General features: G+C 39.3%; 2 non-coding genes across 2 annotated transcripts; one reads left to right on the top strand and one right to left on the bottom strand.

The window, feature by feature from the left end:
- The first annotated feature begins 107 nt into the window (after positions 1-107).
- Positions 108-213, top strand: LOC121973944. The gene has a single exon (XR_006109847.1). It is a non-coding gene; the product is annotated as a small nucleolar RNA R71 (small nucleolar RNA).
- A 5741-nt stretch (positions 214-5954) lies between these two features.
- LOC121973978 lies at positions 5955-6060 on the bottom strand. Its single transcript, XR_006109875.1, has one exon. It is a non-coding gene; the product is annotated as a small nucleolar RNA R71 (small nucleolar RNA).
- Positions 6061-15545: the final 9485 nt, after the last annotated feature.

Consider the following 15545-nt stretch of genomic DNA (forward strand, 5'->3'; position numbering starts at 1 on the left):
CATCTACATTTTTGTCCATAAAAGAACCTCCAGCTGATGAATCCAATAAACTCTTGTCTGAGAAAAAAATTCCCCCATAGAATATGTGCAGAATCAATCATTTTTCAAAACAATGATGAGGGAACTGTCTTTGAAGACTCTTGAATCTATCACATGCTTCAAACAATGATTCTCCATATGCTTGAGTAAAATTTGTTATGCAATACCTCATATACATTATTCTGCTTGGAGGGAAAAAATGATTCAGAAATTGCTTCTCCAATTGTTCCCAACTTGTGATGCTTTGAGGATGGAGAGAATATAACCAAGTCCTTGCTTTATCCTTGATACTAAAAGAAAATGTCAACAATCGAACTGCATCTGCTGACACTCCTTCACATTTCACCATATCACAAATCTCTAAAAATGTTTCAAGATACAGATAAAGACTTTCTGATACTTCTTCTCCAAATTTGTGACCTTGTATCATGAAAATTAACTTTGGGTCTTATTGGAAACTTTCTGCTTCAATTTGAGGTTACCCAATGGTTGATAAAAATATTTTAGAAAAGGGTGTAGAACAATTTCTCATGGGCATGCTTGACATGTTAGTACTCATGGATATTCAAGAAAAAATTATTAGAACAAGAAAAAATTTAAGAATCAAAGACAAAAAATAAAATGCAATATGAGAAGCAAGAAAAACAATGCAGAATTAAAATTGTAAGAAAGAAAGTGCATAATGAAAACAAGAAAGAAAAGATAAAAGGAAAAAGAAAAATATCTAGAATAATTCATATGCTAAAGATTGCAAGATATGTTTACAAAAGAAAAAAAAAAGAAACTAGATCAAAAGAGAAAACAGAGAAAAGTTAGTTTAGAGTGCTAGAAATCAAGAATGCAAAGTTAGAATTAGAATTAGAATTGCAACAAAATGAATTGTCAAGAATTAGAAAGATATGCAAATGATGAAAACAGAATTCTAAAGATTAGTTTCAATTATGCTAATGAAAAGAAAAGAAGAGTTATCTTTAGTCTAACTCAATTGATAATCTCTAATGTTATAGCGCAGTCCCCGGCAACGACGCCAAAAACTTGTTGACTCTCCGCAAGTGTACGCAAATAGCATAAGTAGTAATAAAAGATATCGTATCCACAAGGACTGGAATAACCACTAAAGATTTCTCAAGGTGAATTAGCTAAACAACTAATCAATTGGTTTTCAAAAGCTAAGAGCAACTATGAAAGGTAAACAAAGAAATGAAAGAATAAGAAATAAGAATAAGGGCAATGATAAAGGTATGTTCTAGGTGTTTTGATTTCTTTGTAATGTTATTCAATGTAATGATCTACCAAAATCTTATTCCTCAATTGTCCATCATTTGTAGAAGGTTGTCGGTTCCCTCTTACAATAGACAACCGACCTAGGATTGAAATATATCTAAATGCGATTGATCCTGTCTGAGAAGCTTGGCAAAACGAAAAGCTAGGAGAAAACCTACTGCTGATGAATAATAATACATGTAGAATACCGATCCAAGAAACCCAAAGTGGATCTAGGAGAATACAGTCACAGAATGCCCTCCTTGTGCGAAGATCCAAAGATGAAAGGAAGGATTCAATGAAGATAATCAAGATCTGTAGCTTCCAAAGCTTCCTGTGCACAAGAGACCAACCAACACTATTATCAGTGACCTAAGACCGGGGTGGGAATCCCTGGCTAGGCCCTCCGACGCTCAAGTCAGTGATCTCTCTTAGTGTGGAAGAAGGAAGAAGATGAATAGTAACTGAAAATTAGTGTTCGTAAAAATGGGTTGTGAGTGTGATGAGCCTGAGCATACCTAGCCAAGGGAGAGAATTTTTCTTTTTATACCACTTCATATAACCTTCATAGTCATGAACTGGACCCCGGTTTGTTAGAGTTTGTTATGAGATGACGTCAGCCATGTACTTGCGAAAAATAACTTTTAAGGAATCTTTTTTGTACCCCAGATGTACCTTCTTTGTCGTCTAGTACCTGCAAAAGAGTCTAGAAACATTGTTTCCGCCAAATTAGTGAACCTGTTATACCATCACATAAGTTATTCATGAATATTCTTGGCCCATTTGTTCTCGCCCTGTCTTATATCGAGTTATATTTATCGTTCATGTTTGCTTACCCTGTCTTCACTATGTTATAGCCAGTCCAATATTATACTATGCTTTATATTGGACAGAATTGAACCTAAGTTATGTCCGGGCTGGTTGTTACTGTTGTTCATCATAGGTTCTGTCCATCTAGTAATATACTATAAATTTTGTAAAGCCTTGTATCTTTTCATACCCGAGCGATCGTATACACTCAACTAATACTAGTTTATGTTCAGATGTGCTAACTCAAACAATCTCGACTTATCTATCTTACAACGCTTAATCCCGGTCGATATTAGCCTACCTTTCTTAAAGTATATCCCGACTGATATTGCTCTATCCTTCTCCAAGTATATCCCGACCAATATTGCTCTATCCTTCTCCAGGTATATCCCGACCGATATTGCTCTATCCTTCTCTAGGTATATCCCGACTGATATTGGCCTACCTTCTCTAGGTATATCCCGACCAATATTGCTCCATCCTTCTCTAGGTATATCCCGACCAATATTGCTCTATCCTTCTCCAGGTATATCCCGACTGATATTGGCCTACCTTCTCTAGGTATATCTCGACCGATATTACCCTATCCTTCTCTAGGTATATCTAGACCAATATTGGTCTACCTTCTCCAGGTATATCCCGACCGATATTGCTCTATCCCTCTTTAGGTATATCTCGACCGATATTGGCCTACCTTCTTAATTCTGTTATCCCGACCGATATTGGCCTATATTTTCTTAAGCATGTCATCTCGGTCGATATTGCCCTATATCTCCTTAAACTTGTTGTCCCGACCGATATTGACCTATAAAACCTATTATCTCGGCCAATATTAATACTCGCTTAATTCTGCTATCTCTTTTCCCCTTTTCATCGGGGACCTACTAAACCTAACCTATATCACTAGCCTTCCCTTCAAGTCTAGTCGAAGGAGGTGTAGCCGACTGACTAGACCTAAGTCTATTTTTGTTTCTTTGCCTATCTTTAATCGTGACTCTGCCATGGCCACTGCAGCAGACTCGTGACCTTCTCTATAGCAGTTCTCGTGACTCCTGGTACAGCAATCCCGTGAACTCAAGTATAGTGATCCCGTGAGTCTTTTAACCCTTTAAATAGGGTTGTGATCCTCCCTTTCTTCTTCACTTGCCTCAGTTCTTTTCTTCCTTGTTCGCTTCCCCTTACCGAGAGTATGGTTTTAGATTTCCCTTTCTGGGGGCAATTGTTGTTGGATAAGGTGAAATCTATAGATGAAGCTGCCCTAGCTTTGGATCTAGTTAACTCTTTGGCACGAGAACTGGGGGTATTTCTGTTGGGGATGGCCTCTGAGAACGAAGTTCACCGAGATCTAGAACTTCAAGCCAAAGAAATGCCTGTTTTGCAGACTCAACAGGCTTCAGAAGTGCTCTCGTTAACCGAGGAGGCTCACATAGCTAGCCTGTTGTCTTCCCGATGGCAGCAAAGCTTAGGCCGTTTGTGGGCTAAGGTGGACACTATGGCAGCAGAGCTCAAAATGTTCAAGCATGAAGTGGATTGTTGATGTGCGTAGATTATATACTCTTTTATGCATGTTTTTATGCATATTTACATACTTTGAGCATGCTTGATCTATGCACTTTTATACTTCCAGCTTTCCTTTTAGCATATTTACTCTTTTGGTTCGGAGATCTGCTTTTTGTGCATTTTCTGTACACAGGAGTCGAAATTGGTGAAGATTATGCGTCCTCGGGCAAGCTTGGAAGGAATTGAAGGGAGAGAGCATCAGGTCGTGTACCACACACGGCCGTGTAGTTTTAATAGGAAGGGTAGAGGACATGGCCGTGTGAATCTCACACGGCCGTGTCTTGATTTGAAGAAATTAGAGCAGATGCCTTACATGGCCGTGTAGATCTACACGGCCGTGTGAGGTTTCCAGAGGCCAAGCAGGTGGTGGCCGTGTGCATCACACGGCCGTGCATTTCCAGAGACAAGCAGGTGGTGGCCGTGTGCACCAGAAGGAACTGGACATGGCCGTGTGAATCTCACACGGCCGTGTCATGGGGCCGTGTGGCGCCCGATTTCCTCCTCTATTTAAACCCTCCTTCATGAATTGAAAGGGGATCTCTCCCCCTTTGGGAGAAGGCAAGATTTGGTGGTATCCTCCCATTCTTGGGAGGAATTCTGGGCGATTCGAGGGGAGTTCTTGACGATTTCGACTCCGGAGCGAGGATTGGATCCGAAGACGAGGCTTCTTCGTAGATAAGTTTTCTCTTTCCCCCTTTTCTTGGTTTCTTGGATTGGGGATTTAAGAAATGCTTGTAATCTTTATTTCTTTGGGTATTCTTCCTCGATTCATGGAGTAGATCTTGTATTCTAGGATTAAGGGAGTATTTGTATGATGGATTGATGTAATCTCTTATGGATTTGCCAATTTCTTGTTTCAATGACATTGTCTTGCTTGTATCAATTAGATCTTGAATGATTAATGGTGATTTGTGCTTAATTCTCATTCTTGATTGATTGTTTGGATTTCTTGTGGACTTTATAAAGATAAACTCTCACTCGATCATCCGAGGGATCCACGTGACAGGTGCAAGCCCGTGTAAGGACGTTTGAGAGATAATCTTGAAGAGGAAATAGGAATATTCAAGAGAGTAGGATGAATCTTGTGATTAGTTTCTTGTATCTTGATAGATTAATAAGTTGTGGGCTTCTATGTTGATATCCGAGGAAGGCATAGTAATAGGTGCGCTTCTGTGTAAGGACAACGTAGGTTCACGTCTAATTGATCATATTTATATACATTTCTCAGTCCTTAGTCGGTTATCTATTGCAAGAGAGAACCGGCAACTTTCTACAAGTGTTTGGTAATTGAGGGATAAGAATTGGTGAACCATTTATATTCAAGAAATCTTACAAAGAAACTGAAACTCCTAGAATCTCCCTTTATCATACCCCAAAACACTAAACTCTTGTTTGTTGATCTTTAATATTAGATTTGTTTACCTTCACTTTGCATTTGAAACAATTGGATAGTTGTTTAGCTAATTCGCATTGAGACATTTCTAGTGCTTATTCCAGTCCCTGTGGATACGATAATCTTTTATATTACTTGCGACATTTCCGTACACTTGCGGAGCGCTGTTGCCGGGGACTGCGCTATAACATTAGGAATTATCAATTGAGTTAGACTAAACATAACATTTGTTTTCCTTTCATATTGCATAGTTGTAACTAATCATTAGATTTCTGTTTTTACTTTCTTGTATAACTTTTACTTCTTGTTAATTCTTTTTGTACAAATTCAATTCTGCATTTTTGATTCTTTTATTTTTTTTCTTTTTCTGTTGAATTGTCATTTGCTATCTTGTTCTTGTGTATGTGAAGATATAACTTTGCAGGGGAATTCTTTCCTTTTAACCCTGAGATTGACAGAACTTTCCATAAAAGAAGAATTCTGCAAAGGCAAATTGAAGAACAGGAACATTTGAACATGGCGAATAGACCACTCAAGGATTATGCTGCACCTTATGCAAGAGGTTTTCGATCTAGTATTTCAAGACCTTCAGTGGAAGCTAATAACTTTGAGATCAAACCCGCAATTATATCTATGGTGCAGCAGAACCAATTTGGTGGAGGACCTCATGAAGACCCCAATCAACACTTAGAGGTCTTTTATGAAATATGTGGTACCATGAAAATGAATGGAGTTTCTTCAGAAGCAGTTAGATTATTATTATTTGGGTTTTCTTTATGAGATAGGGCAAAGCAATGGCTGAATTCTTTGACCCCTAATAGCATCACCACTTGGGAGCAGTGTGAGCAACAGTTTCTTGATAAATTCTATCCACCAAGCAAACCAGCTCATATGAGGAATTTAATTGCAAGCTTCAAGCAAACTAACTCAGAATCTCTTTTTGAAGCATGGGATAGATATAATAGTATGCTCAGACAATGCCCACATCATGGGTTGGAAAGATGGTTAGTGTTGCACACTTTTTATAATGGTATCAACTATCATACCAAAGTGTCCCTTGATTCAGCTGCTAGAGGGGCACTTATGAATAAAAGTTTAGATGAAGCTGAAGAAATTATTGACAGTGTAGCACGAAATCATCATCAATGGGCAAATGAAAGAAGTGGTGGCTATTCTTCTGTAAACCCAACAATTAAAGCATCAGGGAATTTGATGTAGATGCAGTCACTCTTTTGTCTGCAAAATTGGACGCTCTTACAAAGAAATTTGAGAATATGGGGACTAGTGCTAATATGGTCAATGCTATTAGTACATCTTGTGAAGTATGTGGGAGTTCAGAGCACCCAAATGACTCATGTCCATTGGGAGCTATCTTGCATAAATCAATCAACTGGAACAATGTGATGCAATCATGAGCTACAATCAAACGCAGAACAACCCATACTCAAATACTTATAACCCTGGATGGAATAGCCATCCCAATTTTTCTTACAGAAATAATCAAGATCAAGGACCATCTATGGGGGCAAGACCAAATTTTCAAGCTGGGCAACAAAATTTTCAACATCTATCTTCTCAAGTCTTACCAAAGTTAAATATTGAAAAGATGCTTGAAGAAATTATCTCAAGTCAGAATGAAATGAAGCAAGATTTAGCAAAGCTCATTCAGAGAATGGATAATTCTGAAAAGCATCAAAAGATCCAGGATAGTCAAATTGCCCAACTAGCTTCCTCATCATCCAGAGCACCAGGACAACTTCCAGGAAAACCTGATGTGAATCCTATGGAGCATTGCAATAGAATTGAGCTTAGGAGCGGACGGACCTTGGGAGACTCCCAAGTGACTGCTCCAAAAGGGATACAAAAAGAAGAAGAGCTCTCTCCTCTTATACCAAATCAGATTCAAGCTAATGAGGAGAGTACCATTGAGGTTGAAGAGACTCTCCCACTGAACCATCAGAGCAAAGCTGTCCCTTTTCCTCAGAGACTTACAATGCTCAAGAAAGATGAAGAATTTGGCAAGTTTTTAGAAAAAGTTAAGGAAATTTGTGTAGAGGTACCTCTTATTGATGCTATTCTTCAAATGCCTAGATTTGCCAAATTCCTGAAGGATCTCATGTTAAACAAGAGAAGAAGAGGAGAGGTTGAGACCATTGCGCTTAGTGAGGAATGTAGTGCTATTTTGGAGAAGAACACTTCCCCAAAACTAAAGGACCCAGGGAGCTTTTATATTCCTTGCAACATAGGAAAAGAATTTTTTGAAAAAGCTTTTTGTGATTTGGGGGCAAGTGTTAGCCTCATTCCCTATTCAATTTGTAATAAATTAGGTCTCAAAAATATTAAACTTACTACTATGGCACTTCAACTTGCCGATCATTCCTGCAGGTACCCTTTGGGTATTATAGAAGATGTGCCAGTAGAGGTGGATGGGAATGTTATTCCCATAGATTTTGTCGTGTTGGACATGGAAGAGGACCCCAGGATTCCTATCATATTAGGAAGACCTTTCCTTGCTGCAGCTGGAGCTATAATTGATGTCAAAAATCATAAGCTTTCTTTGGTAATTGGTAAGGAAAGGTTGGAATATGATTTATCTAATATCTCTAACCATGTCTCGTCTCTTTTAAATGCTTGTAGCAGGACAAGCATTTATAAACTTGAGGAATGGAATTTCCATCCTCATGGAAGGCCACCAAACGAAGGAGACAATGTGGTGGAAGATGTTGGGAGAAGATCTCCTAACAAAATGAAAAGTATATCTGTCCTCCAAGAGCGAGGAAAAGAAGTGAATGATCAAGTTTGGTCGAGCTAAAGACCTTAAACAAGCGCTTCTTGGGAGGCAACCCAAGGGTTCTTTTAGTCAGTTTTGATTTGTATTTTAATTTCTTTTAGTTTGATGCATTCTTTTGATTTTGTTTTCAGGTTAGGTGCAAAACAGAGCCCGGCCAGGCAAAGGTTGCAGAGAAGGGAAGTGCTTGGGCCGTGTCATCCAGACACGGCCGTGTAGGATCTCCCGAGGAGAAAAAGGTCTAGGCCGTGTCTCAAACACGACCGTGTAAAGAATCCCGAGGAGAAAGATGGAGAGGTCGTGTCCCAGACACGGCCGTGCGAAGATCCAGAGAAGGAAGAGGGGGAGGCCGTGTGGATCTGCACGGCCCGTGTAGGAGAGTTATTAAAGTCTTCTTTCTACCTTACACGGCCAGATCTTGGCCGTGTTCCGCACACCCCCAACTCTCCAAAACATCTCTTTCTCTCCCAATCTCTTAAAAACTCCTCTCTAATCTCTCAAGATCTCTTAGATCCGGATTCTCCTCCTCTCTAAGACTTGGACTTTTTGTTCTCCTAACCTAAGATCTTTGCTCTTTGAAGTTTTGTTCTTTGAGTTCCATTTTTCCAACCCTAGATAATTCTTCCCCTATCTAAACTCATCAAGATGTCCAACATTTTGAAGAAACTTCGCAAAGGAGGTGGTGGATCCAGTGGAGACAAAGAGAAGGAGCCATCAAGGGACAAAGGAAAACAACCAGTGAAGGGCAAAGGCAAAAGGACTTCACGCAACGAAGGTAATGACAATGAATTCAATATTGTGTTTAGAAATGATGATCAAGTAACTAGATTTGCAATTCTTGTCAATAGAAAGATAGTGTGTACTAGATATATGGACCCAACTGTTCTTGATATGCTTGGAATTAGGGAAGATGTAGATTTGATGATTGGGTTTTTGGATTGGAGTGATATTATGTACACACATTTGCCTACATATCCTCGTCTTGTTTTGGAATTTTTAAGTTCATTGGATGTCCATTTTACTAATGAAGATGATTATTTTGGAAAAATCTCATTTAGACTAATGAATCAAGTATTTCTATGGGTATTTAGTAACTTTAATTCTTGTTTTGGATTAACCACCGGTAGCCCTCGTAGGTTTGATCCAAGGTTTAATTGGAATCATTTTTGGAATGCAATAACTATGTTAGATCAACCTTATGAGCCTTCAAGAGCTAAGGCCTCCCATATGCAAAACCCCATCTTTAGATATCTACATAGAGTCATGAGTAAAACTATTTTTGGTAGGGGAGAGAGTGATGGGGTGGTTAAAAAGATAGAGCTTTATGCTTTATGGGCTATGCTTTATAAGGTTGAATTTGATTCTGGTTTTCATTTTGTTCAAACCTTATTAAGATCTGCTAGGGCATCATCGAGATCAATTGTTTTTGGTGGTTTGATTACCCGAATAGCTTATAATTTAAATCTTGATGTTGATGGGTTGGAAATAATTCATGGTAATGACATGATTGACATTGATGCATGTCTTGCTATGAAAATGATCGTTCGGGATGAGAATGGTTTCGCGTTTCCTAGGAGGAGTGGTTCTCCTTTACCCCTTCCCTTTCCTGAACGAACTACTATTCGTAACCCAGCTAATTGGGTAATTTTTGAGTTAGATTTTGAGGATAACCCTGCTATACCTGGAGACACTGAGCCACATCATGAGCCCTCGTCATCTGGACACCCGCAGCCTTCTAGTTTTATGGAGCCTGCTAGGCATTCTTTTGCATATGGCACGAGATCTTCTAAGTTTGATTTTTCAGATTTTCATACGTCTCTAGAATCACTTCATGAGAAGCAAGATGCCCAACGAAAAATGTTGGAGGGGCGCTTTTCTTTATCTGATGATTAGTTTAGGGAGGTACAAAATCATTTTCAGTTTACGAGGAATTTTCAAGGTCAAGTGGCTGAGTTTGTGCAGGATTATGATACTGATCAGGCTAGGATGAGAGATTTTATGCAAAGCATGATGCTTACTAGGCAACAAGTAGATGCTTTATATGAGTATCATAGATCCTTGGGTGAGATTCCAAGTTTTCCTAGTTTTCCTATTGGCCAACCACGTCGTAGACCTCCTTTCCCTCGTCCACCTCCACCTCCACCTCCTCCACCATATTGATTTCATCGGGACGATGAAAAGTTTAAGTATGGGGGGGTGTCATGTAGTTTTTAGTTTTTGTTAGTTTTTCATGTTGGTTCTTATTTTCATTGCTTGTTGCTTTATTTTGCTTGTTTTTGAAATAATCATGTCAAGAATTTTTTTTTTAAGAACATCAAATCTTCACTTATATGCTTTCTTGGATTCAAGTGAAATGTTAGCACGATTATTGTCTTGATTCATAATGTTCGAATGATGCTAGTAGTAAACTTTGTGTAGTTCTTTTTTCTATCTTGGGAAGCATTAATAAGCTAAAAATCTTATGGTGATGAGTTTTAGTTTTGGTTCAACCTTAAGGATTTTATCTTCACTACACTTGTGATTGATGCTTGAATAGTTGATGTCATTGAAATAGTCATGATTCATCTTCTTTGCTTAGTACTTGGTTTCCATGGTGATTTCTCAACTTTCATTTTGGTTACTGGATGAGGCTCAAATCATTAAAGCTCATTTGGAAAAATCAAAATATCCCAACATGTGTGCTAAAAGTACATTTGTGAATAAGTTTTGCACAATACAAACACTTATAAAAAAAAAAAAATAAGGGATATAAAAAACAGTTGTCATGAGTGGAATCTAGCAAGTCACCCCTTTGAGACCGAGTTAGGTTACTGGGGAAATGACTGCTTAGCTTCCCTTGAGATTGAGCACACCTTTGAGACCTTGGGTTAGTTGAGAAATATGAACCAAGTGAATGGTGATTAAGTGCCTATCACTGGTTACTTGTCTTTCACTGGAAACACTAGGAATTCAAATTTGATGACGACTTGACTAGGACATGGATTGAAACTTGAAGGGTGTTGAGTTACTTTTATACTGTGCACAAGATTCTTATGCTTGAACCATACTTTACTTGTTTCCATGATCACACTTGTTAATGAAACTTTTTGATAGAGTTAGGAAAGTGCACTAGGTTTTATGAATGTGTTGTAGAACATATGAATTTAGACTGCAGCATTTTGCTTGAGGACAAGTAAAGGTTTAAGTCTGGGGGTGTGATGTGCGTAGATTATATACTCTTTTATGCATGTCTTTATGCACATTTACATACTTTGAGCATGCTTGATCTATGCACTTTTATACTTCCAGCTTTCCTTTTAGCATATTTACTCTTTTAGTTCGGAGATATGTTTTTTGTGCATTTTCTGTACACAGGAGTCAAAATTGGTGAAGATTATGCGTCCTCGGGCAAGCTTGGAAGGAATTGAAGGGAGAGAGCATCAGGCCGTGTACCACACACGGCCGTGTAGTTTTAACAGGAAGGGAAGAGGACATGGCCGTGTGAATCTCACACGACCGTGTCTTGATTTGAAGAAATTAGAGCAGATGCCTTACATGGCCGTGTAGATCTACACGGCCATGTGAGGTTTCCAGAGGCCAAGCAGGTGGTGGCCGTGTGCACCACACGGCCGTGTAGCATTTCCAGAGAACAGAAGGGTCCTGGCCGTGTGAGTCACACGGCCGTGCAGCTTTGGCAGGGTAAATCTCACACGGCCGTGTCATGGGGCCGTGTGGCGCCCGATTTCCTCCTCTATTTAAACCCTCCTTCATGAATTGAAAGGGGATCTCTCCCCCTTTGGGAGAAGGCAAGATTTGGTGGTATCCTCCCATTCTTGGGAGGATTTCTGGGCGATTCGAGGGGAGTTCTTGACGATTTCGACTCCGGAGCGAGGATTGGATCCGAAGACGAGGCTTCTTCGTAGATAAGTTTTCTCTTTCCCCCTTTTCTTGGTTTCTTGGATTGGGGATTTAAGAAATGCTTGTAATCTTTATTTCTTCGGGTATTCTTCCTCGATTCATGGAGTAGATCTTGTATTCTAGGATTAAGGGAGTATTTGTATGATGGATTGATGTAATCTCTTATGGATTTGCCAATTTCTTGTTTCAATGACATTGTCTTGCTTGTATCAATTAGATCTTGAATGATTAATGGTGATTTGTATCAATTCTCATTCTTGATTGATTGTTTGGATTTCTTGTGGACTTTGTAAAGATAAACTCTCACTCGATCATCCGAGGGATCCACGTGACAGGTGCAAGCCCGTGTAAGGACGTTTGAGAGATAATCTTGAAGAGGAAATAAGAATATTCAAGAGAGTAGGATGGATCTTGTGATTAGTTTCTTGTATCTTGATAGATTAATAAGTTGTGGGCTTCTATGTTGATATCCGAGGAAGGCATAGTAATAGGTGTGCTTCTGTGTAAGGACAACGTAGGTTCACGTCTAATTGATCATATTTAGATACATTTCTCAGTCCTTAGCCGGTTATCTATTGCAAGAGAGAACCGACAACTTTCTACAAGTGTTTGGAAATTGAGGGATAAGAATTGGTGAACCATTTACATTCAAGAAATCTTACAAAGAAACCGAAACTCCTAGAATCTCCCTTTATCATACCCCAAAACACTAAACTCTTGTTTGTTGATCTTTAATATTAGATTTGTTTACCTTCACTTTGCATTTGAAACAATTGGATAGTTGTTTATCTAATTCGCATTGAGACATTTCTAGTGCTTATTCCAGTCCCTGTGGATACGATAATCTTTTATATTACTTGCGACATTTCCGTACACTTGCGGAGCGTAACAATTGTTTCATTACATGTCTGAAGGGACTTGAACTAGTTTGCACCTCCTTTGTTCATGAGACCACTCTTTTTCCTACTTTCTCCCAGGCGTAAAAGAATATATTGGCTCTTCTAAATGAGGAGGGGGGAGGGCAATTCCATTGGATGACAAATTTTTCACCCTATTCCCCTGCTAGGTAAAATATTCCCACTTCTCCAACCTGGCCGGGTTTATTTTCAGATGGGTTGAAGTTTTCTGAGAAGTTCAAGGGCTTACATTCCAATAGGCTTCCCTTTAAGTCTGACCGAAGGAAGTATCAGCCGACTGACTGGACATAAGTCTATGTTTAGTTGAGTTACATAGCTGGGGCAATGTTGTATGCTCGATCAGGTTTTTGCCTGCTAAGTACATGTAATACCTGCTTGACTATATAAGGCTAAATGCCTCAAATGCAATCGATATGTTATATTCAACCAATCCCTTTAACCTCGAATGACGCAGACTTATCTTTTATATACGTATTAACTTAGTTGATATTGACCTGTCTCTTATGCACGTGTTGACCCGGTCGACATTAACCCATCTATTATGAACGTGGTAACCCGATCGATATTATCCTGTCTGTTGTAGACCATGTTATACCGACCGATATTAGCCTATCCATGTTATAGACAAGAGTATCTCGACCGATACTAGCCTGCCCGTTATGGACAAGGTTATCTCGGCCGATACTGATTTCTTTTTTATGATTACGTTTGCTTGGTCAATATTTTCTACATGACTGACCCTTGTTTTCTCCTTTTTTCCTTCTAACCAAGGCTTTATTAGATCTAATCCATCTCTATTTATTGCCCCTAGTAAACTACGCCCCTTTTTCCAGCATTTTCTTAATCATGATTGGTCTTTCCATAGTAAGAGAATGTTGGAGGCACATGACGAGGTGTTACCAACTACTGCATGATTCGATTTGTCGCGTCCATCATCAAAGCCCATTTACAGTCATTTGACGCGTGGCTTTTCTTTCCTCTTTGTAATACCAACGCTGGCACGCTTCTATAATCAACGGTGTCTGTTGAAAAAAGGTATTCCGATCTAACGGTGGTTGCACATTCTTTCAACCCTAAACCCTTCATTTTCTTGTCGACTTTGCCCCTTCTTCCTTGACTTAGCGTTTTTTTTTCTTTGACTGCACTCTTTTGATCCATCTTCACTCTTGCCGTCTTCCCGTGCTCTTCTTTCTTAGTTCTCAGTAAGTAACCTGTTGCTCCGTTAACCTTTACTTCTATCTATGGCTGAAGAAACAATAGCTCCTTGGTATACTCAAATTTTATCTTCTTTCGACAAGGATGCTCAGCTTGCTATCCGTATGCAATATGAAATTCCTGAGGAATATGATATCATAATACCTGAACCAGACGAGCATCCTCACCATCATCCTGCTAACTGTATGACTTTCTTTAGGGATCAATTGATAGGGGGTTTAAGGTTTTCCATTCCTCCCTTTCTAATTGATGTAAGCCAATACTTTGGCATTCCCCTTCAACAATTTGTGCCCAATGCCTTTCGTTATTTGTGTGGCCTGTACATATTTCGTATGCTTGACATTCCTCCTACTCCTCAAAATGTTTTCATATTTTCCTATCCAAAATTAGCAGAGCCGAGTGTTTTTCTCTTCTAGTCTCGGACCAAGATGGTCCTTTTTGATGATATACCTTCTTCTCTTAATTGCTGGAAATCTCGTTTCTTCTTCATAAAGTTTCTTGTACCTATTCCTTGGTCTCATGCTTGGAAATCCTCTTTACCTCCCTTGCCTGATGTTAAGGAGTTTCACCTTCTCCCGTCCTTTCCCCTTTACTGTGAAAAATTGTTATGTCATCGTCTTTCTATTACTAAATGGTTGCGGAATGATCTTCTGTATCTGTTTGGTTTGAGCCCAGTCAGATCTAAGATACTTGGCTCCTTAGGTAAAATTCTGTCTCTTTTTCTATCAATTTTTACTAACTAAAATATTTTCTACCATTTTGTGTAGTGGCTGGTTTTTATGCTGCTTTGATTGACGAAGAACTACGTCTGGAAGAGGCCCAACTTCATGCAAAAGAGCAAGAGCTTCTTGCTGCCATTAATCCACCACCTTCAATTGAAGCTTTGGTTCTCCTAGTTGAAGCTTGTAGTTCTCAAGTTACTCCTGACGTTCTCGAGATTCTTCCAGCAGGAGTTCCTGCTATCACTTTGCCAACTGCTCCTTCATCAGACACTTCTCTTTCCGTCGCTGAGCTTATATCCCCTGTAAAGTCAGAAAAATCTCTTGCTGAAATTGCTTCAGGCAAATGCTTGGGACGCAAACTAACTAGAGTCCCCCCTTCTAAAAGGAAACTCACTCTTCCTACTGAGGAATCACCCTCAGAAGGTTTTGCTTCTGCTGCCCCTTCTTCTAATGAGCCTACTTTGACTGATTTATATCCTTCCCTTCTTTTTTTCTTCCTTTTTCTCTTAGCAATACTACCCCTGGTAGTACTTCTTTTACTTTTCCTTCATCTGTTTCAGAATCTGGGACTTTACCTCCTTCATCCTCTTCTTACTTAGTTTTCGCTCCCCCTTCTATCCCAACTTCCTCCTTTTCTACCACTTCCTCTTCTATCCCTGTTCTTCCTATACTGCTAGGAGGCTCTTTCGCCACTGCTCGAGAGGAAATTCATCCTCTCTTTGGAGAGCTTCCCCCTTCCGAGACAATTGATCAATTCTCACATGAGGAAACCAAGGTATGTTTGCTATTATTTATTTGTTATTTATCCATGACTGTTTTATGACCTATTCTTACGCTCATAGCGATGGATGGCCAATATGGGTTTAGCTCGCCTAGCGCATAACGTATATCATGAGAACGAGAAGTTGAAACAACAAGTTGCTGAGCTATCTTCTACCACT

Source organism: Zingiber officinale, chromosome 4A (assembly GCF_018446385.1).
Source record: "Zingiber officinale cultivar Zhangliang chromosome 4A, Zo_v1.1, whole genome shotgun sequence".
NCBI lineage: Eukaryota > Viridiplantae > Streptophyta > Magnoliopsida > Zingiberales > Zingiberaceae > Zingiber > Zingiber officinale.